Source organism: Schistocerca serialis, unplaced genomic scaffold, assembly GCF_023864345.2.
Source record: "Schistocerca serialis cubense isolate TAMUIC-IGC-003099 unplaced genomic scaffold, iqSchSeri2.2 HiC_scaffold_1417, whole genome shotgun sequence".
Classification (NCBI taxonomy): domain Eukaryota; kingdom Metazoa; phylum Arthropoda; class Insecta; order Orthoptera; family Acrididae; genus Schistocerca; species Schistocerca serialis.
Genome location: NW_026047644.1, coordinates 24133467 through 24161016, shown reverse-complemented (window position 1 = coordinate 24161016; position 27550 = coordinate 24133467).

Genomic DNA, 27550 nt, shown 5'->3' with positions numbered 1-27550 from the left:
GACACAGTAAACCTGAAGTGAAGCATCGGAATCTAAAACTGGACTCACAGGAGAGGTTCAAATAATAGAAAGTGAGAGTGTCAGTCCTCTTGTACTTAAGTCGCCATTGTGCCTTTTCAATTTAATTCCGATGCAATTTCTGTGTTTCATCGTCAATAAGAACGTCCAAGGGCTACAGTAAACCTGAAGTGAAGCATCGGAATCTAAAACTGGACCCACAGGAGAGGTACAAATAATAGAAAGTGAGAGTGTCAGTCCTCTTGTAGTTAAGTCGCCATTGTGCCTTTTGTATTAAATTCGGATGCAATTTCTGTGTGTCATCGTCAATAAGAAGGTCCAAGGGATACAGTAAACCTGAAGTAAAGCATCGGAATCTAAAACTGGACTCACAGGAGAGGTTCGAATTATAGGAAGTTAGAGTGTCAGTCCTCTTGTACTTAAGTTGGCATTGTGCCATTTGTATTAAATTCGGATGGAAACTCTGTGTTTCATCGTCAATAAGAAGGTCCGTGGGATACAGTAAACCTGAAGTGAAGCATCGGAATCTAAAACTGGACTCACAGGAGAGGTTCAAATCATAGAAAGTTAGAGAGTCAGTCCTCTTGTACATAAGTCGGCATTGTGCCTTTTGAATTTAATTCCGATGCTATTTCTGTGTTTCATTGTCAATAAGAAGGTCCAAGGGATATAGTAAACCTGAAGTGAAGCATCGGAATCTAAAACTGGATTCGCAGGAGAGGTTCAAATCATAGAAAGTGAGAGTGTCAGTCCTCTTGTACTTAAGACGGCATTGTGCCATTTGTATTAAATTCGGATGCGATTTCTGTGTTTTATCGTCAACAAGAAGGTCCAAGGGATACAGTAAACCTGAAGTGAAGCATCGGAATCTAAATCTGACCTCACAGAAGAGGTTCGAATCAAAGAAAGTGAGAGTGTCAGTCCTCTTGTACTTAGGTGGGCATTGTGCCATTTGTATTAATTTCGGATGCAATTTCTGTGTTCCATCGTCAATAAGAAGGTCCAAGGGATACAGTAAACCTGAAGTGAAGCATCGGAATCTAAAACTGGACTCACAGGAGAGGTTCAAATCATAAAAAGTGAAAGTGTCAGTCCTCTTCTACTTAAGTCATTATTGTGACTTTTGTATTAATTTCGGATGCAATTTCTGTGTTTCATTGTCAATAAGAAGGTCCAAGGGATACAGTAAACCTGAAGTAAAGCATCGGAATCTAAAACTGGACTCACAGGAGAGGTTCAAATCATAGAAAGTGAGAGTGTCAGCCCTCTTGTACTTAAGTCGGCATTGTGCCTTTTGAATTTAATTCCGATGCTATTTCTGTGTTTCATTGTCAATAAGAAGGTCCAAGGGATACAGTAAACCTGAAGTTAAGCATCGGAATCTAAAACTGGATTCGCAGGAGAGGTTCAAATCATAGAATGTTAGAGTGTCAGTTTTCTTTTACTTAAGACGGCATTGTGCCATTTGTATTACATTCGGATGCGATTTCTGTGTTTTACCGTCAACAAGAAGGTCCAAGGGATACAGTAAACCTGAAGTGAAGCATCGGAATCTAAATCTGACCTCACAGGAGAGGTTCGAATCATAGAAAGTGAGAGTGTCAGTCCTCTTGTACTTAAGTCACCATTGTGACTTTTGTATTAATTTGGGATGCAATTTCTGTGTTCCATCGTCAATAAGAAGGTCCAAGGGATACAGTAAACCTGAAGTGAAGCATCGGAATCTTAAACTGAACTCACAGGAGAGGTTCAAATCATAAAAAGTGAAAGTGTCAGTCCTCTTGTACTTAAGTCACCATTGTGACTTTTGTATTAATATCGGATGCAATTTCTGTGTTTCATCGTCAATAAGAAGGTCCAAGGGATACAGTAAACCTGAGGTGAAGCATCGGAATCTAAAACTGGACTCACAGGAGAGGTTCAAATCATAGGAAGTGAGAGTGTCAGTCCTCTTGTACTTAAGTCACCATTGTGACTTTTGTATTAATTTCGGATGCAATTTCTGTGTTTCATCGACAATAAGATGGTCCAAGGGATACAGTAAACCTGAAGTGAAGCATCGGAATCTAAAACTGGACTCACAGGAGAGGTTCAAATAATAGAAAGTGAGAGTGTCAGTCCTCTTGTACTTAAGTCGCCATTGTGCCTTTTGAATTTAATTCCAATGCAATTTCTGTGTTTCATCGTCAATAAGAAAGTCCAAGGGATACAGTAAACCTGAAGTGAAGCATCGGAATCTAAAACTGGACTCACAGGAGAGGTTCAAATAATAGAAAGTGAGAGTGTCAGTCCTCTTGTACTTAAGTCGCATTGTGCCTTTTGTATTAAATTCGGATGCAATTTCTGTGTGTCATCGTCAATAAGAAGGTCCAAGGGATACAGTAAACCTGAAGTAAAGCATCGGAATCTAAAACTGGACTCACAGGAGAGGTTCAAATCATAGAAAGTTAGAGTGTCAGTCCTCTTGTACTTAAGTTGGCATTGTGCCATTTGTATTAAATTCGGATGCAAACTCTGTGTTTCATCGTCAATAAGAAGGTTCGTGGGATACAGTAAACCTGAAGTGAAGCATCGGAATCTAAAACTGGACTCACAGGAGAGGTTCAAATAATAGAAAGTGAGAGTGTCAGTCCTCTTGTACTTAAGTCGCCATTGTGCCTTTTCAATTTAATTGCGATGCAATTTCTGTGTTTCATCGTCAATAAGAACGTCCAAGGGATACACTAAACCTGAAGTGAAGCATCGGAATCTAAAACTGAACTCACAGGAGAGGTTCAAATAATAGAAAGTGAGAGTGTCAGTCCTCTTGTACTTAAGTCGCCATTGTGCCTTTTGTATTAAAGTCGGATGCAATTTCTGTGTGTCATCGTCAATAAGAAGGTCCAAGGGATACAGTAAACCTGAAGTAAAGCATCGGAATCTAAAACTGGACTCACAGGAGAGGTTCAAATTACAGAAAGTTAGAGTGTCAGTCCTCTTGTACTTAAGTTGGCATTGTGCCATTTGTATTAAATTCGGATGCAAACTCTGTGTTTCATCGTCAATAAGAAGGTCCGTGGGATAGAGTAAACCTGAAGTGAAGCATCGGAATCTAAAACTGGACTCACAGGAGAGGTTCAAATCATAGAAAGTTAGAGTGTCAGTCCTCTTGTACTTAAGTCGGCATTGTGCCTTTTGAATTTAATTCCGATGCTATTTCTGTGTTTCATTGTCAATAAGAAGGGCCAAGGGATACAGTAAACCTGAAGTGAAGCATCGGAATCTAAAACTGGATTTGCAGGAGAGGTTCAAATCATGGAGTGTTAGAGTGTCAGTCCTCTTTTACTTAAGACGGCATTGTGCCATTTGTATTAAATTCGGATGCGATTTCTGTGTTTTATCGTCAACAAGAAGGCCCAAGGGATACAGTAAACCTGAAGTGAAGCATCGGAATCTAAATCTGACCTCACAGGAGAGGTTCGAATCATAGAAAGTGAGAGTGTCAGTCCTCTTGTACTTAAGTGGGCATTATGCCTTTTGTATTAAATTCGGATGCAATTTCTGTGTTTCATCGTCAATAAGAAGGTCCAAGAGATACAGTAAACCTGAGGTGAAGCATCGGAATCTAAAACTGGACTCACAGGAGAGATTCAAATCATAGATAGTGAGAGTGTCAGTCCTCTTGTACTTAAGTCACCATTGTGACTTTTGTATTAATTTCGGATGCAATTTCTGTGTTTCATCGTCAATAAGAAGGTCCAAGGGATGCAGTAAACCTGAAGTGAAGCATCGCAATCTAAAACTGGACTCACAGGAGAGGTTCAAATAATAGAAAGTGAGAGTGTCAGTCCTCTTGTACTTAAGTCGCCATTGTGCCTTTTGAATTTAATTCCGATGCAATTTCTGTGTTTCATTGTCAATAAGAACGTCCAAGGGATACAGTAAACCTGAAGTGAAGCATCGGAATCTAAAACTGGACTCACAGGAGAGGTTCAAATAATAGAAAGTGAGAGTGTCCGTCCTCTTGTACTTAAGTCGCCATTGTGCCTTTTGTATTAAATTCGGATGCAATTTCTGTGTGTCATCGTCAATAAGAAGGTCCAAGGGATACAGTAAACCTGAAGTAAAGCATCGGAATCTAAAACTGGACTCACAGGAGAGGTTCAAATCATAGAAAGTTAGAGTGTCAGTCCTCTTGTACTTAAGTTGGCATTGTGCCATTTGTATTAAATTCGGATGCAAACTCTGTGTTTCATCGTCAATAAGAAGGTCCGTGGGATACAGTAAACCTGAAGTGAAGGATCGGAATCTAAAACTGGACTCACAGGAGAGGTTCAAATAATAGAAAGTGAGAGTGTCAGTCCTCTTGTACTTAAGTCGCCATTGTGCCTTTTGAATTTAATTCCGATGCAATTTCTGTGTTTCATCGTCAATAAGAACGTCCAAGGGATACAGTAAACCTGAGGTGAAGCATCGGAATCTAAAACTGGACTCACAGGAGAGGTTCAAATCATAGAAAGTTAGAGTTTCAGTCCTCTTGTACTTAAGTCACCATTGTGACTTTTGTATTAATTTCGGATGCAACTTCTGTGTTTCAACGTCAATTAGAAGGTCCAAGGGATACAGTAAACCTGAAGTGAAGCATCGGAATCTAAAACTGGACTCAAAGGAGAGGTTCAAATCATAAAAAGTTAGAGTGTCAGTCCTCTTGTACTTAAGTGGGCATTGTGCCTTTTGAATTTCGTTCCGATGCTATTTCTGTGTTTCATTGTCAATAAGAAGGTCCAAGGGATAGAGTAAACCTGAAGTGAAGCATCGGAATCTAAAACTGGACTCACAGGAGAGATTCAAACCATAGATAGTGAGAGTGTCAGTCCTCTTTTACTTAAGTCGGCATCGAGCGTTTTAAATTTAATTCCGATGCATTATCTGTGTTTCATCGTCAATAAGAAGGTCCAAGGGATACAGTAAACCTGAAGTGAAGCATCGGAATCTAAAACTGGACTCACAGGAGAGGTGCAAATCATAGAAAGTTAGAGTGTCAGTCCTCTTGTACTTAAGTCGGCATTGTACCTTTTGTATTAAATTCGGATGCAAACTCTGTGTTTCATCGTCAATTAGAAGGTCCAAGGAATACTGTAAACCTGAAGTGAAGCATCGGAATCTAAAACTGGACTAACAGGAGAGGTTCGAATCATAGAAAGTGAGAGTGACAGTCCTCTTGTACTTAAGTCGGCATTGCGCAATTTGTATTAAATTCGGATGCAATTTCTGTGTTTCATCGTCAATAAGAAGGTCCAAGGGATACAGTAAGCCTGAAGTAAAGCATCGGAATCTAAAACTGGACTCACAGGAGAGGTTCAAATCATATAAAGTGAGAGTGTCACTCCTCATGTACTTAAGTCGCCATTGTGCCTTTTGTATTAAGTTTGGATGCAATTTCTATGTGTCATCGTCAATAAGAAGGTCCAAGGGATACAGTAAACCTGAAGTAAAGCATCGGAATCTAAAACTGGACTCACAGGAGAGGTTTAAATTATAGAAAGTTAGAGTGTCAGTCCTCTTGTACTTAAGTCGGCATTGTGCCTTTTGTTTTAAATTCGGATGCAAACTCTGTGTTTCATCGTCACTAAGAAGGTCCAAGCGATACAGTAAACCTGAAGTGAAGCATCGGAATCTAAAACTGGATTCACAGGAGAGGTTCAAATCATAGAAAGTTAGAGTGTCAGTCCTCTTTTACTTAAGTCGGCATTGTGCGTTTTAAATTTAATACCGATGCAATATCTGTGTTTCATCGAAAATAAGAAGGTCCATGGGATACAGTGAACCTGAAGTGAAGCATCGGAATCTAAAACTGGACTCACAGGAGAGATTCAAATCATAGATAGTGAGAGTGTCAGTCCTCTTTTACTTAAGTCGGCATTGTGCGTTTTAAATTTAATTCCGATGTATTATCTGTGTTTCATCGTCAATAAGAAGGTCCAAGGGATACAGTAAACCTGAAGTGAAGCATCGGAATCTAGAACTGGACTCACAGGAGATGTTCAAATCATAGAATGTGAGAGTGTCAGTCCTCTTGTACTTAAGCCGCCATTGTGATTTTTGTATTAATTTCGGATGCAATTTCTGTGTTTCATCGTCAATAAGAAGGTCCAAGGGATACAGTAAACCTGAAGTGAAGCATCGGAATCAAAAACTGGACTCTCAGGAAAGGTTCAAATCATAGAAAGTTAAAGTGTCAGTCCTCTTGTACTTAAGTCATCATTGTGCCTTTTGTATTAAATTCGGATGCAAACTCTGTGTTTCATCGTCAATAAGAAGGTCCAAGGGATACAGTAAACCTGAGGTGAAGCATCGGAATCTAAAACTGGACTCACAGGAGAGGTTAAAATCATAAAAGTTAGAGTGTCAGTCCTCTTGTACTTAAGTCGGCATTGTGCCTTTTGAATTTAATTCCGATGCTATTTCTGTGTTTCATTCTCAATAAGAAGGTCCAAGGGATACAGTAAACCTGAAGTGAAGCATCGGAATCTAAAACTGGACTCACAGGAGAGATTCCAATCATAGAAAGTGAGAGTGTCAGTCCTCTTTTACTTAAGCCGGCATTGAGCGTTTTAAATTTAATTCCGATGCTATATCTGTGTTTCATCGTCAATAAGAAGGTCCAAGAGATACAGTAAACCCGAAGTGAAGCATCAGAATCTAGAACTGAACTCACAGGAAATGTTCTAATCATAGAAAGTGAGAGTGTCAGTCCTCTTGTACTTAAGGCGCTATTGTGATTTTTGTATTAAATTCGGATGCAATTTCTGTGTTTCATCGTCAATAAGAAGGTCCAAGGGATACAGTAAACCTGAAGTGAAGCATCGGAATCTAAAACTGGACTCACAGGAGAGTTTCGAATCATAGAAAGTGAGAGTGTCAGTCCTCTTGTACTTAAGTCGGCATTGCGCCATTTGTATTTAATTCGGATGCAATTTCTGTGTTTCATCGTCAATAAGAAGGTCTAAGGGATACAGTAAGCCTGAAGTAAAGCATCGGAATCTAAAACTGGACTCACAGGAGAGGTTCAAATCATAGAAAGTGAGAGTGTCACTCCTCATGTACTTAAGTCGCCATTGTGCCTTTTGTATTAAATTCGGATGCAATTTCTATGTGTCATCGTCAATAAGAAGGTCCAAGGGATACAGTAAACCTGAAGTAAAGCATCGGAATCTAAAACTGGACTCACAGGAGAGGTTTAAATTATAGAAAGTTAGAGTGTCAGTCCTCTTGTACTTAAGTCGGCATTGTGCCTTTTGTATTAAATTCGGATGCAAACTCTGTGTTTCATCGTCAATAAGAAGGTCCAAGCGATACAGTAAACCTGAAGTGAAGCATCGGAATCTGAAACTGGATTCACAAGAGAGGTTCAAATCATAGAAAGTTAGAGTGTCAGTCGTCTTGTACTTAAGTCGGCATTGTGCCTTTTGAATTTAATTCCGATGCTATTTCTGTGTTTCATTATCAATAAGAAGGTCCAAGGGATACAGTAAACCTGAAGTGAAGCATCGGAATCTAAATCTGACCTCACAGGAGAGGTTCAAACCATAGAAAGTGAGAGTGTCAGTCCTCTTTTACTTAAGTCGGCATTGTGCGTTTTAAATTTAATACCGATGCAATACTGTGTTTCATCGTCAATAAGAAGGTCCATGGGATACAGTGAACCTGAAGTGAAGCATCGGAATCTAAAACTGGACTCACAGGAGAGATTCAAATCATAGATAGTGAGAGTGTCAGTCCTCTTTTACTTAAGTCGGCATTGTGCGTTTTAAATTTAATTCCGATGCATTATCTGTGTTTCATCGTCAATAAGAAGGTCCAAGGGATACAGTAAACCTGAAGTGAAGCATCGGAATCTAGAACAGGACTCACAGGAGATGTTCAAATCATAGAAAGTGAGAGTGTCAGTCCTCTTGTACTTAAGCCGCCATTGTGATTTTTGTATTAATTTCGGATGCAATTTCTGTGTTTCATCGTCAATAAGAAGGTCCAAGGGATACAGTAAACCTGAAGTGAAGCATCGGAATCTAAAACTGGACTCTCAGGAGAGGTTCAAATCATAGAAAGTTAAAGTGTCAGTCCTCTTGTACTTAAGTCGGCATTGTGCCTTTTGTATTAAATTCGGATGCAAACTCTGTGTTTCATCGTCAATAAGAAGGTCCAAGGGATACAGTAAACCTGAGGTGAAGCATCGGAATCTAAAACTGGACTCACAGGAGAGGTTCAAATCATAAAAGTTAGAGTGTCAGTCCTCTTGTACTTAAGTCGGCATTGTGCCTTTTGAATTTAATTCCGGCGCTATTTCTGTGTTTCATTCTCAATAAGAAGGTCCAAGGGATACAGTAAACCTGAAGTGAAGCATCGGAATCTAAAACTGGACTCACAGGAGAGATTCAAATCATAGAAAGTGAGAGTGTCAGTCCTCTTTTACTTAAGCCGGCATTGAGCGTTTTAAATTTAATTCCGATGCTATATCTGTGTTTCATCGTCAATAAGAAGGTCCAAGAGATACAGTAAACCTGAAGTGAAGCATCGGAATCTAGAACTGAACTCACAGGAAATGTTCAAATCATAGAAAGTGAGAGTGTCAGTCCTCTTGTACTTAAGCCGCTATTGTGATTTTTGTATTAAATTCGGATGCAATTTCTGTGTTTCATCGTCAATAAGAAGGTCCAAGGGATACAGTAAACCTGAAGTGAAGCATCGGAATCTAAAACTGGACTCACAGGAGAGGTGCAAATCATGGAAAGTTAGAGTGTCAGTCCTCTTGTACTTAAGACGGCATTGTACCTTTTGTATTAAATTCGGATGCAAACTCTGTGTTTCATCGTCAATTAGAAGGTCCAAGGTAAACAGTAAACCTGAAGTGAAGCATCGAAATGTAAAACTAGACTCACAGGAGAGGTTCAAATCATAGAAAGTGAGAGTGTCAGTCCTCTTGTACTTAAGTAGGCATTGTGCCTTTTGAATTTAATTCCGATGCAATTTCTGTGTTTCATCGTCAATAAGAAGCTACATGGTATACAGTAAACCTGAAGTGAAGCTTCGGAATCTAAAACTGGACTCACAGGAGAGGTTCAAATCATAGAAAGTGAGAGTGTTAGTCCTCTTCTACTTAGGTCGGCACTGTGCCTTTTAAATTTAATTCCGATGCAACTTCTGTGTTTCATCGTCAATAAGAACGTCCATGGGATACAGTAAACCAGAAGTGAAGCATTGGAATCTAAAACTGGACTCACAGGAGAGGTTCAAATCATAGAAAGTTAGAGTGTCAGTCCTCTTGTACTTAAGTTGGCATTCTGCCATTTGTATTAAATTCGGATGCAAACTCTGTGTTTCATCGTCAATAAGAAGGTCCAAGGGATTCAGTAAACCTGAAGTGAAGCATCGGAATATAAAACTGGACTCATAGGAGAGGTTCAAATCATAGAAAGTTATAGTGTCAGTCCTCTTGTACTTAAGTCGGCATTGTGCCTTTTGTATTAAATTCGGATGCAAACTCTGTGTTTCATCGTCAATTAGAAGGTCCAAGTTAAACAGTAAACCTGAAGTGAAGCATCGGAATGTAAAACCGGACTCACAGGAGAGGTTCAAATCATAGAAAGTGAGAGTGTTAGTCCTCTTCTACTTAGGTCGGCACTGTGCCTTATGAATTTAATTCCGATGCAATTTCTGTGTTTCATCGTCAATAAGAACGTCCAAGGGATACTGTAAATCTGAAGTGAAGCATCGGAATCTAAAACTGGACTCACAGGAGAGGTTCAAATAATAGAAAGTGAGAGTGTCAGTCCTCTTGTACTTAAGTCGCCATTGTGCCTTTTGTATTAAATTCGGATGCAATTTCTGTTTTCATCGTCAATAAGAAGGTCCAATGGATACAGTAAACCTGAAGTAAAGCATCGGAATCTAAAACTGGACTCACAGGAGAGGTTCAAATCATAGAAAGTTAGAGTGTCAGTCCTCTTGTACTTAAGTTGCCATTGTGCCATTTGTATTAAATTCGGATGCAAACTCTGTGTTTCATCGTCAATAAGAAGGTCCAAGGGATACAGTAAACCTGAAATAAAGCATCGGAATCTAAAACTGGACTCACAGGAGAGGTTCAAGTTATAGAAAGTTAGAGTGTCAGTCCTCTTGTACTGAAGTTTGCATTGTGCCATTTGTATTAAATTCGGATGCAAACTCTTTGTTTCATCGTCAATAAGAAGGTCCGTGGGATACAGTAAACCTGAAGTGAAGCATCGGTATCTAGACTGGACTCACAGGAGATGTTCAAATCATAGAAAGTGAGAGTGTCAGTCCTCTTGTACTTAAGCCGCCATTGTGAATTTTGTATTAATTTCGGATGCAATTTCTGTGTTTCATCGTCAATAAGAAGGTCCAAGGGATACAGTAAACCTGAAGTGAAGCATCGGAATCTAAAACTGGACTCTCAGGAGAGGTTCAAATCATAGAAATTTAAAGTGTCAGTCCTCTTGTACTTAAGTCGGCATTGTGCCCTTTGTATTAAATTCGGATGCAAACTCTGTGTTTCATCGTCAATAAGAAGGTCCAAGGGATACAGTAAACCTGAGGTGAAGCATCGGAATCTAAAACTGGACTCACAGGAGAGGTTCAAATCATAAAAAGTTAGAGTGTCAGTCCTCTTGTACTTAAGTCGGCATTGTGCCTTTTGAATTTAATTCCGATGCTATTTCTGTGTTTCATTCTCAATAAGAAGGTCCAAGGGATACAGTAAACCTGAAGTGAAGCATCGGAATCTAAAACTGAACTCACAGGAGAGATTCAAATCATAGAAAGTGAGAGTGTCAGTCCTCTTTTACTTAAGCCGGCATTGTGCGTTTTAAATTTAATTCCGATGCTATATCTGTGTTTCATCGTCAATAAGAAGGTCCAAGAGATACAGTAAACATGAAGTGAAGCATCGGAATCTAGAACTGAACTCACAGGAGATGTTCAAATCATAGAAAGTGAGAGTGTCAGTCCTCTTGAACTTAAGCCGCTATTGTGATTTTTGTATTAAATTCGGATGCAATTTCTGTGTTTCATCGTCAATAAGAAGGTCCAAGGGATACAGTAAACCTGAAGTGAAGCATCGGAATCTAAAACTGGACTCACAGGAGAGGTGCAAATCATAGAAAGTTAGAGTGTCAGTCCTCTTGTACTTAAGTCGGCATTGTACCTTTTGTATTAAATTCGGATGCAAACTCTGTGTTTCATCGTCAATTAGAAGGTCCAAGTTAAACAGTAAACCTGAAGTGAAGCATCGGAATGTAAAACCGGACTCACAGGAGAGGTTCAAATCATTGAAAGTTAAAGTGTCAGCCCTCTTGTACTTAAGTCGGCATTGTGCCTTTTGAATTTAATTCCGATGCTATTTCTGTGTTTCATTCTCAATAAGAAGGTCCAAGGGATACAGTAAACCTGAAGTGAAGCATCGGAATCTAAAACTGGACTCACAGGAGAGATTCAAATCATAGAAATTGAGAGTGTCAGTCCTCTTTTACTTAAGCCGGCATTGTGAGTTTTAAATTAAATTCCGATGCTATATCTGTGTTTCATCGTCAATAAGAAGGTCCAAGAGATACAGTAAACCTGAAGTGAAGCATCGGAATCTAGAACTGAACTCACAGGAGATGTTCAAATCATAGAAAGTGAGAGTGTCAGTCGTCTTGTACTTAAGCCGCTATTGTGATTTTTAAATTAAATTCGGATACAATTTCTGTGTTTCATCGTCAATAAGAAGGTCCAAGGGATACAGTAAATCTGAAGTGAAGCATCGGAATCTAAAACTGGACTCACAGGAGAGGTTCAAATCATAGAAAGTTAGAGTGTCAGTCCTCTTGTACTTAAGTCGCCATTGTGCCTTTTGTATTAAATTCGGATGCAATTTCTGTGTGTCATCGTCAATAAGAAGGTCCAAGGGATACAGTAAACCTGAAGTAAAGAATCGGAATCTAAAACTGGACTCACAGGAGAGGTTCAAATCATAGAAAGTTAGAGTGTCAGTCCTCTTGTACTTAAGTTGGCATTTTGCCATTTGTATTAAATTCGGATGCAAACTCTGTGTTTCATCGTCAATAAGAAGGTCCGTGGGATACAGTAAACCTGAAGTGAAGCATCGGAATCTAAAACTGGACTCACAGGAGAGGTTCAAATCATAGAAAGTTAGAGTGTCAGTCCTCTTGTACTTAAGTCGGCATTGTGCCTTTTGAATTTAATTCCGATGCTAATTCTATGTTTCATTGTCAATAAGAAGGTCCAAGGGATACAGTAAACCTGAAGTGAAGCATCGGAATCTGAAACTGGACTCACAGGAGAGGTTCAAATCATAGAATGTTAGAGTGTCAGTCCTCTTTTACTTATGACGGCATTGTGCCATTTGTATTAAATTCGGATGCGATTTCTGTGTTTTATCGTCAACAAGAAGGTCCAAGGGATACAGTAAAACTGAAGTGAAGCATCGGAATCTAAATCTGACCTCACAGGAGAGGTTCGAATCATAGAAAGTGAGAGTGTCAGTCCTCTTGTACTTAAGTGGGCATAGTGCCATTTGTATTAAATTCGGATGCAATTTCTGTGTTTCATCGTCAATAAGAAGGTCCAAGAGATACAGTAAACCTGAGGTGAAGCATCGGAATCTAAAACTGGACTCACAGGAGAGGTTCAAATCATAGAAAGTGAGAGTGTCAGTCCTCTTGTACTTAAGTCACCATTGTGACTTTTGTATTAATTTCGGATGCAATTTCTGTGTTTCATCGTCAATAAGAAGGTCCAAGGGACACAGTAAACCTGAAGTGAAGCATCGGAATCTAAAACTGGACTCACAGGAGAGGTTCAAATCATAAAAAGTGAAAGTGTCAGTCCTCTTGTACTTAAGTCACCATTGAGACTTTTGTATTAATTTCGGATGCAATTTCTGTGTTTCATAGTCAATAAGAAGGTCCAAGAGATACAGTAAACCTGAAGTGAAGCATCGGAATATAAAACTGGACTCATAGGAGAGGTTCAAATCATAGAAAGTGAGAGTGTCAGTCCTCTTGTACTTAAGTCACCATTGTGACTTTTGTATTAATTTCGGATGCAATTTCTGTGTTTCATCGTCAATAAGAAGGTCCAAGGGATACAGTAAACCTGAAGTGAAGCATCGGAATCTAAAACTGGACTCATAGGAGAGGTTTAAATAATAGAAAGTGAGAGTGTGAGTCCTCTTGTACTTAAGTCGCCATTGTGCCTTTTGAATTTAATTCCGATGCAATTTCTGTGTTTTATCGTCAATAAGAACGTCCAAGGTATACAGTAAACCTGAAGTGAAGATTCGGAATCTAAAACTGCACTCACAGGAGAGGTTCAAATAATAGAAAGTGAGAGTGTCAGTCCTCTTGTACTTAAGTCGCCGTTGTGCCATTTGTATTAAATTCGGATGCAATTTCTGTGTGTCATCGTCAATAAGAAGGTCCAAGGGATACAGTAAACCTGAAGTAAAGCATCGGAATCTAAAACTGGACTCACAGGAGATGTTCAAATCATAGAAAGTGAGAGTGTCAGTCCTCTTGTACTTAAGTCGCCATTGTGATTTTTGTATTACATTCAGATGCAATTTCTGTGTTTCATCGTCAATAAGAAGGTCCAAGGGATACAGTAGACCTGAAGTGAAGCATCGGAATCTAAAACTGGACTCACAGGAGAGGTTCAAATCATAAAAAGTTAGAGTGTCAGTCCTCTTGTACTTAAGTCGGCATTGTGCCTTTTGAATTTAATTCCGATGCTATTTCTGTGTTTCATTGTGAATAAGATGGTCCAAGGGAAACAGTAAACCTGAAGTGAAGCATCGGAATCTAAAACTGGATTCGCAGGAGAGGTTCAAATCATAGATAGTTAGAGTGTCAGTCCTCTTTTACTTAAGACGGCATTGTGCCATTTGTATAAAATTCGGATGCGATTTCTGTGTTTTATCGTCAACAAGAAGGTCCAAGGGATACAGTAAACCTGAAGTGAAGCATCGGAATCTAAATCTGACCTCACAGGAGAGGTTCGAATCATAGAGTGTGAGAGTGTCAGTCCTCTTGTACTTAAGTGGGCATTGTGCCATTTGTATTAAATTCGGATGCAATTTCTGTGTTTCATCGTCAATAAGAAGGTCCAAGAGATACAGTAAACCTGAGGTGAAGCATCGGAATCTAAAACTGGACTCACAGGAGAGGTTCAAATCATAGAAAGTGAGAGTGTCAGTCCTCTTGTACTTAAGTCACCATTGTGACTTTTGTATTAATTTCGGATGCAATTTCTGTGTTTCATCGTCAATAAGAAGGTCCAAGGGACACAGTAAACCTGAAGTGAAGCATCGGAATCTAAAACTGGACTCACAGGAGAGGTTCAAATTATAAAAAGTGAAAATGTCAGTCCTCTTGTACTTAAGTCACCATTGTGACTTTTGTATTAATTTCGGATGCAATTTCTGTGTTTCATAGTCAATAAGAAGGTCCAAGGGATACAGTAAATCTGAAGTGAAGCATCGGAATCTAAAACTGGACTCACAGGAGAGGTTCAAATCATAGAAAGGGAGAGTGTCAGTCCTCTTGTACTTAAGTCACCATTGTGACTTTTGTATTAATTTCGGATGCAATTTCTTTGTTTCATCGTCAATAAGAAGGTCCAAGGGATACAGTAAACCTGAAGTGAAACATCGGAATCTAAAACTGGACTCACAGGAGAGGTTCAAATAATAGAAAGTGAGAATGTCAGTCCTCTTGTACTTAAGTCGCCATTGTGCCTTTTGAATTTAATTCCGATGCAATTTCTGTGTTTCATCGTCAATAAGAACGTCCAAGGGATACAGTAAACCTGAAGTGAAGCATCGGAATCTAAAACTGGACTCACAGGAGAGGTTCAAATAATAGAAAGTGAGAGTGTCAGTCCTCTTGTACTTAAGTCGCCATTGTACCTTTTGTATTAAATTCGGATGCAATTTCTGTGTGTCATCGTCAATAAGAAGGTCCAAGGGATACAGTAAACCTGAAGTAAGGCATCGGAATCTAATACTGGACTCACAGGAGAATTTCAAATCATAGAAAGTTAGAGTGTCAGTCCTCTTGTACTTAAGCCGGCATTGTGCCTTTTGTATTAAATTCGGATGCAATTTCTGTTTTTTATCGTCAATAAGAAGGTCCAAGGGATACAGTAAACCTGAAGTGAAGCATCGGAATCTAAAACTGGGCTCACAGGAGAGGTTCAAATCATAGAAAGTTAGAGTGTCAGTCCTCTTGTACTTAAGTTGGCATTGTGCCATTTGTATTAAATTCGGATGCAAACTCTGTGTTTCATCGTCAATAAGAAGGTCCGTGGGATACAGTAAACCTGAAGTGAAGCATCGGAATCTAATACTGGACTTACAGGAGAATTTCAAATCATAGAAACTTAGAGTGTCAGTCCTCTTGTACTTAAGTCGGCATTGTGCCTTTTGAATTTAATTCCGATGCTATTTCTGTGTTTCATTGTCAATAAGAAGGTCCAAGGGATACAGAAAACCTGAAGTGAAGCATCGGAATCGAAAACTGGATTCGCAGGAGGGGTTCAAATCATAGAATGTTAGAGTGTCAGTCCTCTTTTACTTAAGACGGCACTGTGCCATTTGTATTAAATTCGGTTGCGATTTCTGTGTTTTATCGTCAACAAGATGGTCCAAGGGATACAGTAAACCTGAAGTGAAGCATCGGAATCAAAATCTGACCTCACAGGAGAGGTTCGAATCATAGAAAGTGAGAGTGTCAGTCCTCTTGTACTGAAGTGGGCATTGTGCCATTTGTATTAAATTCGGATGCAATTTCTGTGTTTCATCATCAATAAGAAGGTCCAAGAGATACAGTAAACCTGAGGTGAAGCATCGGAATCTAAAACTGGACTCACAGGAGAGGTTCAAATCATAGAAAGTGAGAGTGTCAGTCCTCTTGTACTTAAGTCACCATTGTGACTTTTGTATTAATTTCGGATGCAATTTCTGTGTTTCATCGTCAATAAGAAGGTCCAAGGGATACAGTAAACCTGAAGTGAAGCATCGGAATCTAAAAGTGGACTCACAGGAGAGGTTCAAATTATAAAAAGTTAGAAAGTTAGTCCTCTTGTACTTAAGTCGGCATTGTGCCTTTTGAATTTCATTGCGATGCTACTTCTGTCTTTCATTGTCAATAAGAAGGTCCAAGGGATACAGTAAACCTGAAGTGAAGCATCGGAATCTAAAACTGGACTCACAGGAGAGATTCAAATCATAGATAGTGAGAGTGTCAGTCCTCTTTTACTTAAGTCGGCATTGTGCGTTTTAAATTTAATTCCGATGCAATATCTGTGTTTCATCGTCAATAAGAAGGTCCAAGGAATACAGTAAACCTGAGGTGTAGCATCGGAATCTAGAACTGGACTCACAGGAGATGTTCAAATCATAGAAAGTGAGAGTGTCAGTCCTCTTGTACTTAAGCCGCCATTGTGATTTTTGTATTAAATTCGGATGCAATTTCTGTGTTTCATCGTCAATAAGAAGGTCCAAGGGATACAGTGAACCTGAAGTGAAGCATCGGAATCTAAAACTGGACTCACAGGAGAGGTGCAAATCATAGAAAGTTAGAGTGTCAGTCCTCTTGTACTTAAGTCGTCATTGTACCTTTTGTATTAAATTCGGATGCAAACTCTGTGTTTCATCGTCAATTAGAAGGTCCAAGGAATGGAGTAAACCTGAAGTGAAGCATCGGAATCTAAAACTGGACTCACAGGAGAGGTTCGAATCATAGAAAGTGAGAGTGTCAGTCCTCTTGTACTTAAGTCGGCATTGCGCCATTTGTATTAAATTCGGTTGCAATTTCTGTGTTTCATCGTCAATAAGAAGGTCCAAGGGATACAGTAAACCTGAGGTGAAACATCCGAATCTAAAACTGGACACAGACGAGGGGTTCAAATCATATAAAGTGAGAGTGCTAGTCCTCTTGTACATAAGTCACCATTCTGACTTTTGTATTAATTTCGGATGCAATATCTGTGTTTCATCGTCAATAAGAAGGTCCAAGGGATACAGTAAACCTGAAGTAAAGCATCAGAATCTAAAACTGGACTCACAGGAGAGGTTCAAATCATAGAAAGTGAGAGTGTCACTCCACATGTACTTAAGTCGCCATTGTGCCTTTAGTATTAAATTCGGATGCAATTTCTATGTGTCATCGTCAATAAGAAGGTCCAAGGGATACAGTAAACCTGAAGTAAAGCATCGAATTCTAAAACTGGACTCACAGGAGAGGTTCAAATTATAGAAAGTTAGAGTGTCAGTCCTCTTGTACTTAAGTCGGCATTGTGCCTTTTGTATTAAATTCGGATGCAAACTCTGTGTTTCATCGTCAATAAGAAGGTTCAAGGGATACAGTAAACCTGAAGTGAAGCATCGGAATCTAAAACTGGACTCACAGGAGAGGTTCAAATCATAGAAAGTTAGAGTGTCAGTCCTCTTGTACTTAAGTCAGCATTGTGCCTTTTGAATTTAATTCCGATGCTATTTCTGTGTTTCATTGTCAATAAGAAGGTCCATGGGATACAGTAAACCTGAAGCGAAGCATCGCAATCTAAATCTGACCTCACAGGAGAGGTTCAAACCATAGAAAGTGAGAGTGTCAGTCCTCTTTTACTTAAGTCGGCATTGTGCGTTTTTAATTTAATTCCGATGCAATATCTGTGTTTCATCGTCAATAAGAAGGTCCATGGGATACAGTGAACCTGAAGTGAAGCATCGGAATCTAAAACTGGACTCACAGGAGAGATTCAAATCATAGATAGTGAGAGTGTCAGTCCTCTTTTACTTAAGACGGCATTGTGCGTTTTAAATTTAATTCCTATGCATTATCTGTGTTTCATCGTCAATAAGAAGGTCCAAGGGATACAGTAAACCTGAAGTGAAGCATCGGAATCTAGAACTGGACTCACAGGAGATGTTCAAATCATAGAAAGTGAGAGTGTCAGTCCTCTTGTACTTAAGCCGCCATTGTGATTTTTGTATTAAATTCGGATGCAATTTCTGTGTCTCATCGTCAATAAGAAGGTCCAAGGGATACAGTAAACCTGAAGTGAAGCATCGGAATCTAAAACTGGACTCACAGGAGAGGTGCAAATCATAGAAAGTTAGAGTGTCAGTCCTCTTGTACTTAAGTCGGCATTGTACCTTTAGTATTAAATTCGGATGCAAACTCTGTGTTTCATCGTCAATTAGAAGGTCCAAGGAATACAGTAAAGCTGGAGTGAAGCATCGGAATCAAAAACTGGACTCAGAGGAGGGGTTCAAATCATATAAAGTGAGAGTGTCAGTACTCTTGTACTTAAGTCACCATTGTGACTTTTGTATTAATTTCGGATGCAATTTCTGTGTTTCATCGTCAATAAGAAGGTGCAAAGTATACAGTAAACCTGAAGTGAAGCATCGGAATCTAAAACTGGACTCACAGGATAGGTTCAAATCATAGAAAGCGAGAGTGTTAGTCGTCTTCTACTTAGGTCGGCACTGTGCCTTTTGAATTTAATTCCGATGCAATTTCTGTGTTTCTTCGTCAATAAGGACGTCCAAAGGATACAGTAAACCTGAAGTGAAGCATCGGAATCTGAAACTGGACTCACAGGAGATGTTCAAATCATAGAAAGTGAGAGTATCAGTCCTCTTGCACTTAAGTCACCACTGTGACTTTTATATAAATTTCGGATGCAATTTCTGTGTTTCATCGTCAATAAGAAGGTCCAAGGGATACAGTTAACCTGAAGTGAAGCATCGGAATCTAAAACTGGACTCACAGGAGAGGTTCAACTCATAGAAAGTTAGAATGTCAGTCCTCTTGTACTTACGTCGGCATTGTGCCTTGTGTATTAAATTCGGATGCAATTGCTGTGTTTCATCGTCAATAAGAAGGTGCAAGGTATACAGTAAACCTGAAGTGAAGCATCGGAATCTGAAACTGGACTCACAGGAGATGTTCAAATCATAGAAAGTGAGAGTGTCAGTCCTATTGTACTTAAGTCACCATTGTGACTTTTGTATTAATTTCGGATGCAATTTCTGTGTTTCATCGTCAATAAGAAGGTCCAAGGGATACAGTAAACCTGAAGTGAAGCATCGGAATCTAAAACTGGACTCACAGGAGAGGTTCAAATCATAGAAATTTAGAGTGTCAGTCCTGTAGTACTTAGGTCGGCATTGTGCCTTTTGTATTAAATTCAGGTGCAAACTCTGTGTTTCATCGTCAATAAGAAGGTCCAAGGGATACAGTAAAACTGAAGTGAAGCATCGGAATCTATAACTGGACTCACAGGATAGGTTCAAATCATAGAAAGTTAGAATGTCAGTCCTTTTGTACTTACGTCGGCATTGTGCCTTGTGTATTAAATTCGGATGCAATTGCTGTGTTTCATCGTCAATAAGAAGGTGCAAGGTATACAGTAAACCTGAAGTGAAGCATCGGAATCTAAAACTAGACTCACAGGATAGGTTCAAATCATAGAAAGTGAGAGTGTCAGTGCTCTTGCACTTAAGTCGCCATTGTGCCTTTTGTATTAAATTCGGATGCAAACTCTGTGTTTCATCGTCAATTAGAAGGTCCAAGGGATACAGTATACCTGAAGTGAAGCATCGGAATCTAAACCTGGAATCACAGGAGAGGTTCAAATCATAGAAAGTGAGAGTGTCAGTCCCCTTGTACTTAAGACGGCATTGTGCCTTTTGAATTTAATTCCGATGCATTTTCTCAGTTTCATCGTCAATAAGAAGGTGCAAGGTGTACAGTAAACCTGAAGTGAAGCATCTGAATCTAAAACTGACCTCACAGGAGAGGTTCGAATCATAGAAAGTGAGAGTGTCAGTCCTCTTGAACTTAAGTCGGCATTTTGCCTTTTGCATTAAATTCGGATGCAAACTCTGTGTTTCATAGTCAATAAGAAGGTCCAATGGATACAGTAAACCTGAAGTGAATCATCGGAATCTAAAACTGGACTCACAGGAGAGGTTCAGATCATAGAAAGTTAAAGTGTCAGTCCTCTTGAACTTAAGTCGGCATTGTGCCTTTTGTATTAAATTCGGATGCAAACTCTGTGTTTCATAGTCACTAAGAAGGTCCAATGGATACAGTAAACCTGAAGTGAAGCATCGGAATCTAAAACTGGACTCACAGGAGAGGTTCAAATCATAAAACGTTAGAGTGTCAGTCCTCTTGTACTTAAGTCGGCATTGTGCCTTTTGAATATAATCCCGATGCTATTTCAGTGTTTCATTGTCAATAAGAAGGTCCAAGCTATACAGTAAACCTGAAGTGAAGCATCGGAATCTAAAACTGGACTCACAGGAGAGATTCAAATCATAGAAAGTGAGAGTGTCAGTCCTCTTGTACTTAAGCCGCCATTGTGATTATTGTATTAAATTCGGATCCAATTTCTGTGTTTCATCGTCAATAAGAAGGTCCAAGGGATACAGTAAAAACCTGAAGTGAAGCATCGGAATCTAAAACTGGACTCACAGGATAGGTGCAAATCATAGAAAGTTAGAGTGTCAGTCCTCTTGTACTTAAGTCGGCATTGTACCTTTTGTATTAAATTCGGATGCAAACTCTGGGTTTCATCGTCAATTAGAAGGTCCAAGGGATACAGTAAACCTGAAGTGAAGCATCGGAATGTAAAACTGGACTCACAGGAGAGGTTCAAATCATAGAATGTGAGAGTGTCAGTCCTCTTGTACTTAAGTCTGCATTGTGCCTTTTGAATTTAATTCCGATGCAATTTCTGTGTTTCATCGTCAATAAGAACGTCCAAGGGATACAGTGAACCTGAAGTGAAGCATCGGAATCTAAAACTGGACTCACAGGAGATGTTCAAATCACAGAAATTGAGATTGTCGGTCCTCTCGTACTAAAGTCGCCATTGTGATTTTTGTATTAAATTAGGATGCAATTTCTGTGTTTCATCGTCAATAAGAAGGTCCTAGGGATACAGTAAACCTGAAGTGAAGCATCGGAATCTAAAACTGGACTCACAGGAGAGGTGCAAATCATAGAAAGTTAGATTGTCAGTCCTCTTGTACTTAAGTTGGCATTGTACCTTTTGTATTAAATTCGGATGCAAACTCTGTGTTTCATCGTCAATTAGAAGGTCCAAGGGATACAGTAAACCTGAAGTGAAACATCGTAATGTAAAACTGGACTCACACGAGAGGTTCAAGTCATAGAAAGTGAGAGTGTCAGTCCTCTTGTACTTAAGTCGGCATTGTGCCTTTTGAATTTAATTCCCATGTAATTTCTGTGTTTCATCGTCAATAAGAAGGTGCAAGGTATACAGTAAACCTGAAGTGAAGCATCGGAATCTAAAACTGGATTCGCAGGAGAGGTTCAAATCATAGAATGTTAGAGTGTCAGTCCTCTTTTACTTAAGGCGGCATTGTGCCATTTGTATTAAATTCGGATGCGATTTCTGTGTTTTATCGTCAACAAGAAGGTCCAAGAGATACAGTAAACCTGAAGTAAAGCATCGGAATCTAAATCTGACCTCACAGGAGAGGTTCGAATCATAGAAAGTGAGAGTGTCAGTCCGCTTGTACTTAAGTCGGCATTGTGCCATTTGTAGTAAATTCGGATGCAATTTCTGTGTTTCATCGTCAATAAGAAGGTCCAAGAGATACAGTAAACCTGAGGTGAAGCAGCGGAATCTAAAACTGGCCTCACAGGAGAGGTGCAAATCATAGAATGTGAGAGTGTCAGTCCTCTTGTACTTAAGTCACCATTGTGACTTTTGTATTAATTTCGGATGCAATTTCTGTGTTTCATCGTCAATAAGAAGGTCCAAGGGATACAGTAAACCTGAAGTGAAGCATCGGTATCTAAAACTGGACTCAGAGGAGAGGTTCAAATCATATAAAGTGAGAGTGTCAGTCCTCTTGTACTTAAGTCACCATTGTGACTTTTGTATTAATTTCGGATGCAATTTCTGTGTTTCTTCGTCAATAAGAAGGTCCAAGGGATACAGTAAACCTGAAGTGAAGCATCGGAATCTAAAACTGGACTCACAGGAGAGGTTCAAATCATAGAAAGTGAGAGTGTCAGTCCTTTTGTACTTAAGTCGCCATTGTGCCTTTTGTATTAAATTCGGATGCAATTTCTGTGTGTCATCGTCAATAAGAAGGTCCAAGGGATACAGTAAACCTGAAGTAAAGCATCGGAATCTAAAACTGGACTCGCAGGAGAGGTTCAAATCATAGAAAGTTAGAGTGTCAGTCCTCTTGAACTTAAGTCGGCATTGTGCTTTTTGTATTAAATTCGGAGGCAAACTCTGTGTTTCATCGTCAATAAGAAGGTCCAAGGGATACAGTAAACCTGAAGTGAAGCATCGGAATCTAAACCTGGACTCACAGGAGAGGTTCAAATCATAAAACGTTAGAGTGTCAGTCCTCTTGTACTTATGTCGGCATTGTGCCTTTTGAATTTAATTCCGATGCTATTTCTGTGTTTCATTGTCAATAAGAAGGTCCAAGGGATACAGTAAACCTGAAGTGAAGCATCGGAATCTAAAACTGGACTCACAGGAGAGATTCAAATCATAGAAAGTGAGAGTGTCAGTCCTCTTTTACTTAAGTAGGCATTGTGCGTTTTAAATTTAATTCCGTTGCTATATCTGTGTTTCATCGTCAATAAGAAGGTCCAACGGATACAGTAAACCTGAAGTGAAGCATCGGAATCTAGAACTGGACTCACAGGAGATGTTCAAATCATAGAAAGTGAGAGTGTCAGTCCTCTGGTACTTAAGCCACCATTGTGATTATTGTATTAAATTCGGATACAATTTCTGTGTTTCATCGTCAATAAGAAGGTCCAAGGGATACAGTATAAACCTGAAGTGAAGCATCGGAATCTAAAACTGGACTCACAGGAGAGGTGCATATCGTAGAAAGTTAGAGTGTCAGTCCTCTTGTACTTAAGTCGGCATTGTACCTTTTGTATTAAATTCGGATGAAAACTCTGTGTTTCATCGTCAATTAGAAGGTCCAAGGGATACAGTAAACCTGAAGTGAAACATCGGAATGTAAAACTGGACTCACAGGAGAGGTTCAAATCATAGAATGTGAGAGTGTCAGTCCTCTTGTACTTAAGTCGGCATTATGCCGTTTGAATTTAATTCCGATGCAATTTCTGTGTTTCAACGTCAATAAGAACCTGCAAGGTATACAGTAAACCTGAAGTGAAGCTTCGGAATCTAAAACTGGACTCACAGGAGAGGTTCCAATCATAGAAAGTGAGAGTGTTAGTCCTCTTCCACTTAGGTCGGCACTGTGCGTTTCGAATTTAATTCCGATGCAATTTCAGTGTATCATCGTCAATAAGAACGTCCAAGGGATACAGTAAACCTGAAGTGAAGCATCGGAATCTAAAACTGGACTCACAGGAGAGGTTCGAATCATAGAAAGTGAGAGTGTCAGTCTTCTTGTACTTAAGTCGGCATTGCGCCATTTGTATTAAATTCGGATGCAATTTCTGTTTTTCATCGTCAATAAGAAGGTCCAAGGGATACAGTAAACCTGAGGTGAAGCATCGGAATCTAAAACTGGACTCAGAGGAGAGGTTCAAATCATATAAAGTGAGAGTGTCAGTCCTCTTGTACTTAAGTCGGCATTGTACCTTTTGTATTAAATTCGGATGCAAACTCTGTGTTTCATCGTCAATTAGAAGGTCCAAGGGATACAGTAAACCTGTAGTGAAGCATCGTAATGTAAAAGTGGACTCACACGAGAGGTTCAAATCATTGAAATTGAGAGTGTCAGTCCTCTTGTACTTAAGTCGCCATTGTGCCTTTTGTATTAAATTCGGATGCAATTTCTGTGTTTCATCGTCAATAAGAAGGTCCAAGGGATACAGTAAACCTGAAGTAAAGCATCGCAATCTAAAACTGGACTCGCAGGAGAGGTTCAAATCATAGAAAGTTAGAGTGTCAGTCCTCTTGAACTTAAGTCTGCATTGTGCCTTTTGTATTAAATTCGGATGCAAACTCTGTGTTTCATCGTCAATAAGAAGGTCCAAGGGATACAGTAAACCTGAAGTGAAGCATCGGAATCTAAACCTGGACTCACAGGAGAGGTTCAAATCATAAAAAGGTTAGAGTGTCAGTCCTCATGTACTTAAGTCGGCATTGTGCCTTTTGAATTTAATTCCGATGCTATTTCTGTGTTTCATTGTCAATAAGAAGGTCCAAGGGATACAGTAAACCTGAAGTGAAGCATCGGAATCTAAAACTGGACTCACAGGAGAGATTCAAATCATAGAAATTGAGAGTGTTAGTCCTCTTCTACTTAAGTCGGCACTGTGCCTTTTGTATTAAATTCGGATGCAAACTCTGTGTTTCATCGTCAATAAGAAGGTCCATGGGATACAGTAAACCTGAAGTGAAGCATCGGAATCTAAAACTGGACTCACAGGAGAGGTGCAAATCATAGAAAGTTAAGGTTCAGTCCTCTTGTACTTAAGTCAGCATTGTGCCTTTTGAATTTAATTCCGATGCTATTTCTGTGTTTCATTGTCAATAAGAAGGTCCAAGGGATACAGTAAACCTGAAGTGAAGCATCGGAATCTAAATCTGACGTAACAGGAGAGGTTCAAATCATAGAAAGTGAGAGTGTCAGTCCTCTTTTACTTAAGTCGGCATTGTGCGTTTTAAATTTAATTCCGATGCAATATCTGTGTTTCATCGTCAATAAGAAGGTCCAAGGGATACAGTGAACCTGAAGTGAAGCATCGGAATCTAGAACTGGACTCACAGGAGATGTTCAAATCACAGAAAGTGAGATTGTCGGTCCTCTTGTACTAAAGTCGCCATTGTGATTTTTTTATTAAATTAAGATGCAATTTCTGTGTTTCATCGTCAATAAGAAGGTCCAAGGGATACAGTAAACCTGAAGTGAAGCATCGGAATCTAAAACTGGACTCACAGGAGAGGTTCAAGTCATAGAAAGTGAGAGTGTCAGTCCTCTTATACTTAAGTCGGCATTGTGCCTTTTGTATTAAATTCGGATGCAAACTCTGTGTTTCATCGTCAATAAGAAGGTCCAAGGGTTACAGTAAACATGAAGTAAAGCATCGGAATCTAAAACTGGACTCGCAGGAGAGGTTCAAATCATAGAAAGTTAGAGTGTCAGTCCTCTTGAACTTAAGTCGGCATTGTGCATTTTGTATTAAATTCGGAGGCAAACTCTGTGTTTCATCGTCAATAAGAAGGTCGAAGGGATACAGTAAACCTGAAGTGAAGCATCGGAATCTAAACCTGGACTCATAGGAGAGGTTCAAATCATAAAACGTTAGAGTGTCAGTCCTCTTGTACTTAAGTCGGCATTGTGCCTTTTGAATTTAATTCCGATGCTATTTCTGTGTTTCACTGTCAATAAGAATTTCCAAGCGATACAGTAAACCTGAAGTGAAGCATCGGAATCTAAATCTGGACTCACAGGAGAGGTTCGAATCATAGAAAGTGAGAGTGTCAGTCCTCTTGTACTTAAGTCGGCATTGCGCCATTTGTATTAAATTCGGATGCAATTTCTGTGTTTCATCGTCAATAAGAAGGTCCAAGGGATACAGTAAACCTGAGGTGAAGCATCGGAATCTAAAACTGGACTCAGAGGAGAGGTTCAAATCATATAAAGTGAGAGTGTCAGTCCTCTTGTACTTAAGTCGGCATTGTACCTTTTGTATTAAATTCGGATGCAAACTCTGTGTTTCATCGTCAATTAGAAGGTCCAAGGGATACAGTAAACCTGAAGTGAAGCATCGGAATCTAAACCTGGACTCACAGGAGAGGTTCAAATCATAAAAAGGTTAGAGTGTCAGTCCTCATGTACTTAAGTCGGCATTGTGCCTTTTGAATTTAATTCCGATGCTATTTCTGTGTTTCATTGTCAATAAGAAGGTCCAAGGGATACAGTAAACCTGAAGTGAAGCATCGGAATCTAAAACTGGACTCACAGGAGAGATTCAAATCATAGAAATTGAGAGTGTTAGTCCTCTTCTACTTAAGTCGGCACTGTGCCTTTTGTATTAAATTCGGATGCAAACTCTGTGTTTCATCGTCAATAAGAAGGTCCATGGGATACAGTAAACCTGAAGTGAAGCATCGGAATCTAAAACTGGACTCACAGGAGAGGTGCAAATCATAGAAAGTTAAGGTTCAGTCCTCTTGTACTTAAGTCAGCATTGTGCCTTTTGAATTTAATTCCGATGCTATTTCTGTGTTTCATTGTCAATAAGAAGGTCCAAGGGATACAGTAAACCTGAAGTGAAGCATCGGAATCTAAATCTGACGTAACAGGAGAGGTTCAAATCATAGAAAGTGAGAGTGTCAGTCCTCTTTTACTTAAGTCGGCATTGTGCGTTTTAAATTTAATTCCGATGCAATATCTGTGTTTCATCGTCAATAAGAAGGTCCAAGGGATACAGTGAACCTGAAGTGAAGCATCGGAATCTAGAACTGGACTCACAGGAGATGTTCAAATCACAGAAAGTGAGATTGTCGGTCCTCTTGTACTAAAGTCGCCATTGTGATTTTTTTATTAAATTAAGATGCAATTTCTGTGTTTCATCGTCAATAAGAAGGTCCAAGGGATACAGTAAACCTGAAGTGAAGCATCGGAATCTAAAACTGGACTCACAGGAGAGGTTCAAGTCATAGAAAGTGAGAGTGTCAGTCCTCTTATACTTAAGTCGGCATTGTGCCTTTTGTATTAAATTCGGATGCAAACTCTGTGTTTCATCGTCAATAAGAAGGTCCAAGGGTTACAGTAAACATGAAGTAAAGCATCGGAATCTAAAACTGGACTCGCAGGAGAGGTTCAAATCATAGAAAGTTAGAGTGTCAGTCCTCTTGAACTTAAGTCGGCATTGTGCATTTTGTATTAAATTCGGAGGCAAACTCTGTGTTTCATCGTCAATAAGAAGGTCGAAGGGATACAGTAAACCTGAAGTGAAGCATCGGAATCTAAACCTGGACTCATAGGAGAGGTTCAAATCATAAAACGTTAGAGTGTCAGTCCTCTTGTACTTAAGTCGGCATTGTGCCTTTTGAATTTAATTCCGATGCTATTTCTGTGTTTCACTGTCAATAAGAATTTCCAAGCGATACAGTAAACCTGAAGTGAAGCATCGGAATCTAAATCTGGACTCACAGGAGAGGTTCGAATCATAGAAAGTTAGAGTGTCAGTCCTCTTGTACTTAAGTCGGCATTGCGCCATTTGTATTAAATTCGGATGCAATTTCTGTGTTTCATCGTCAATAAGAAGGTCCAAGGGATACAGTAAACCTGAGGTGAAGCATCGGAATCTAAAACTGGACTCAGAGGAGAGGTTCAAATCATATAAAGTGAGAGTGTCAGTCCTCTTGTACTTAAGTCGGCATTGTACCTTTTGTATTAAATTCGGATGCAAACTCTGTGTTTCATCGTCAATTAGAAGGTCCAAGGGATACAGTAAACCTGAAGTGA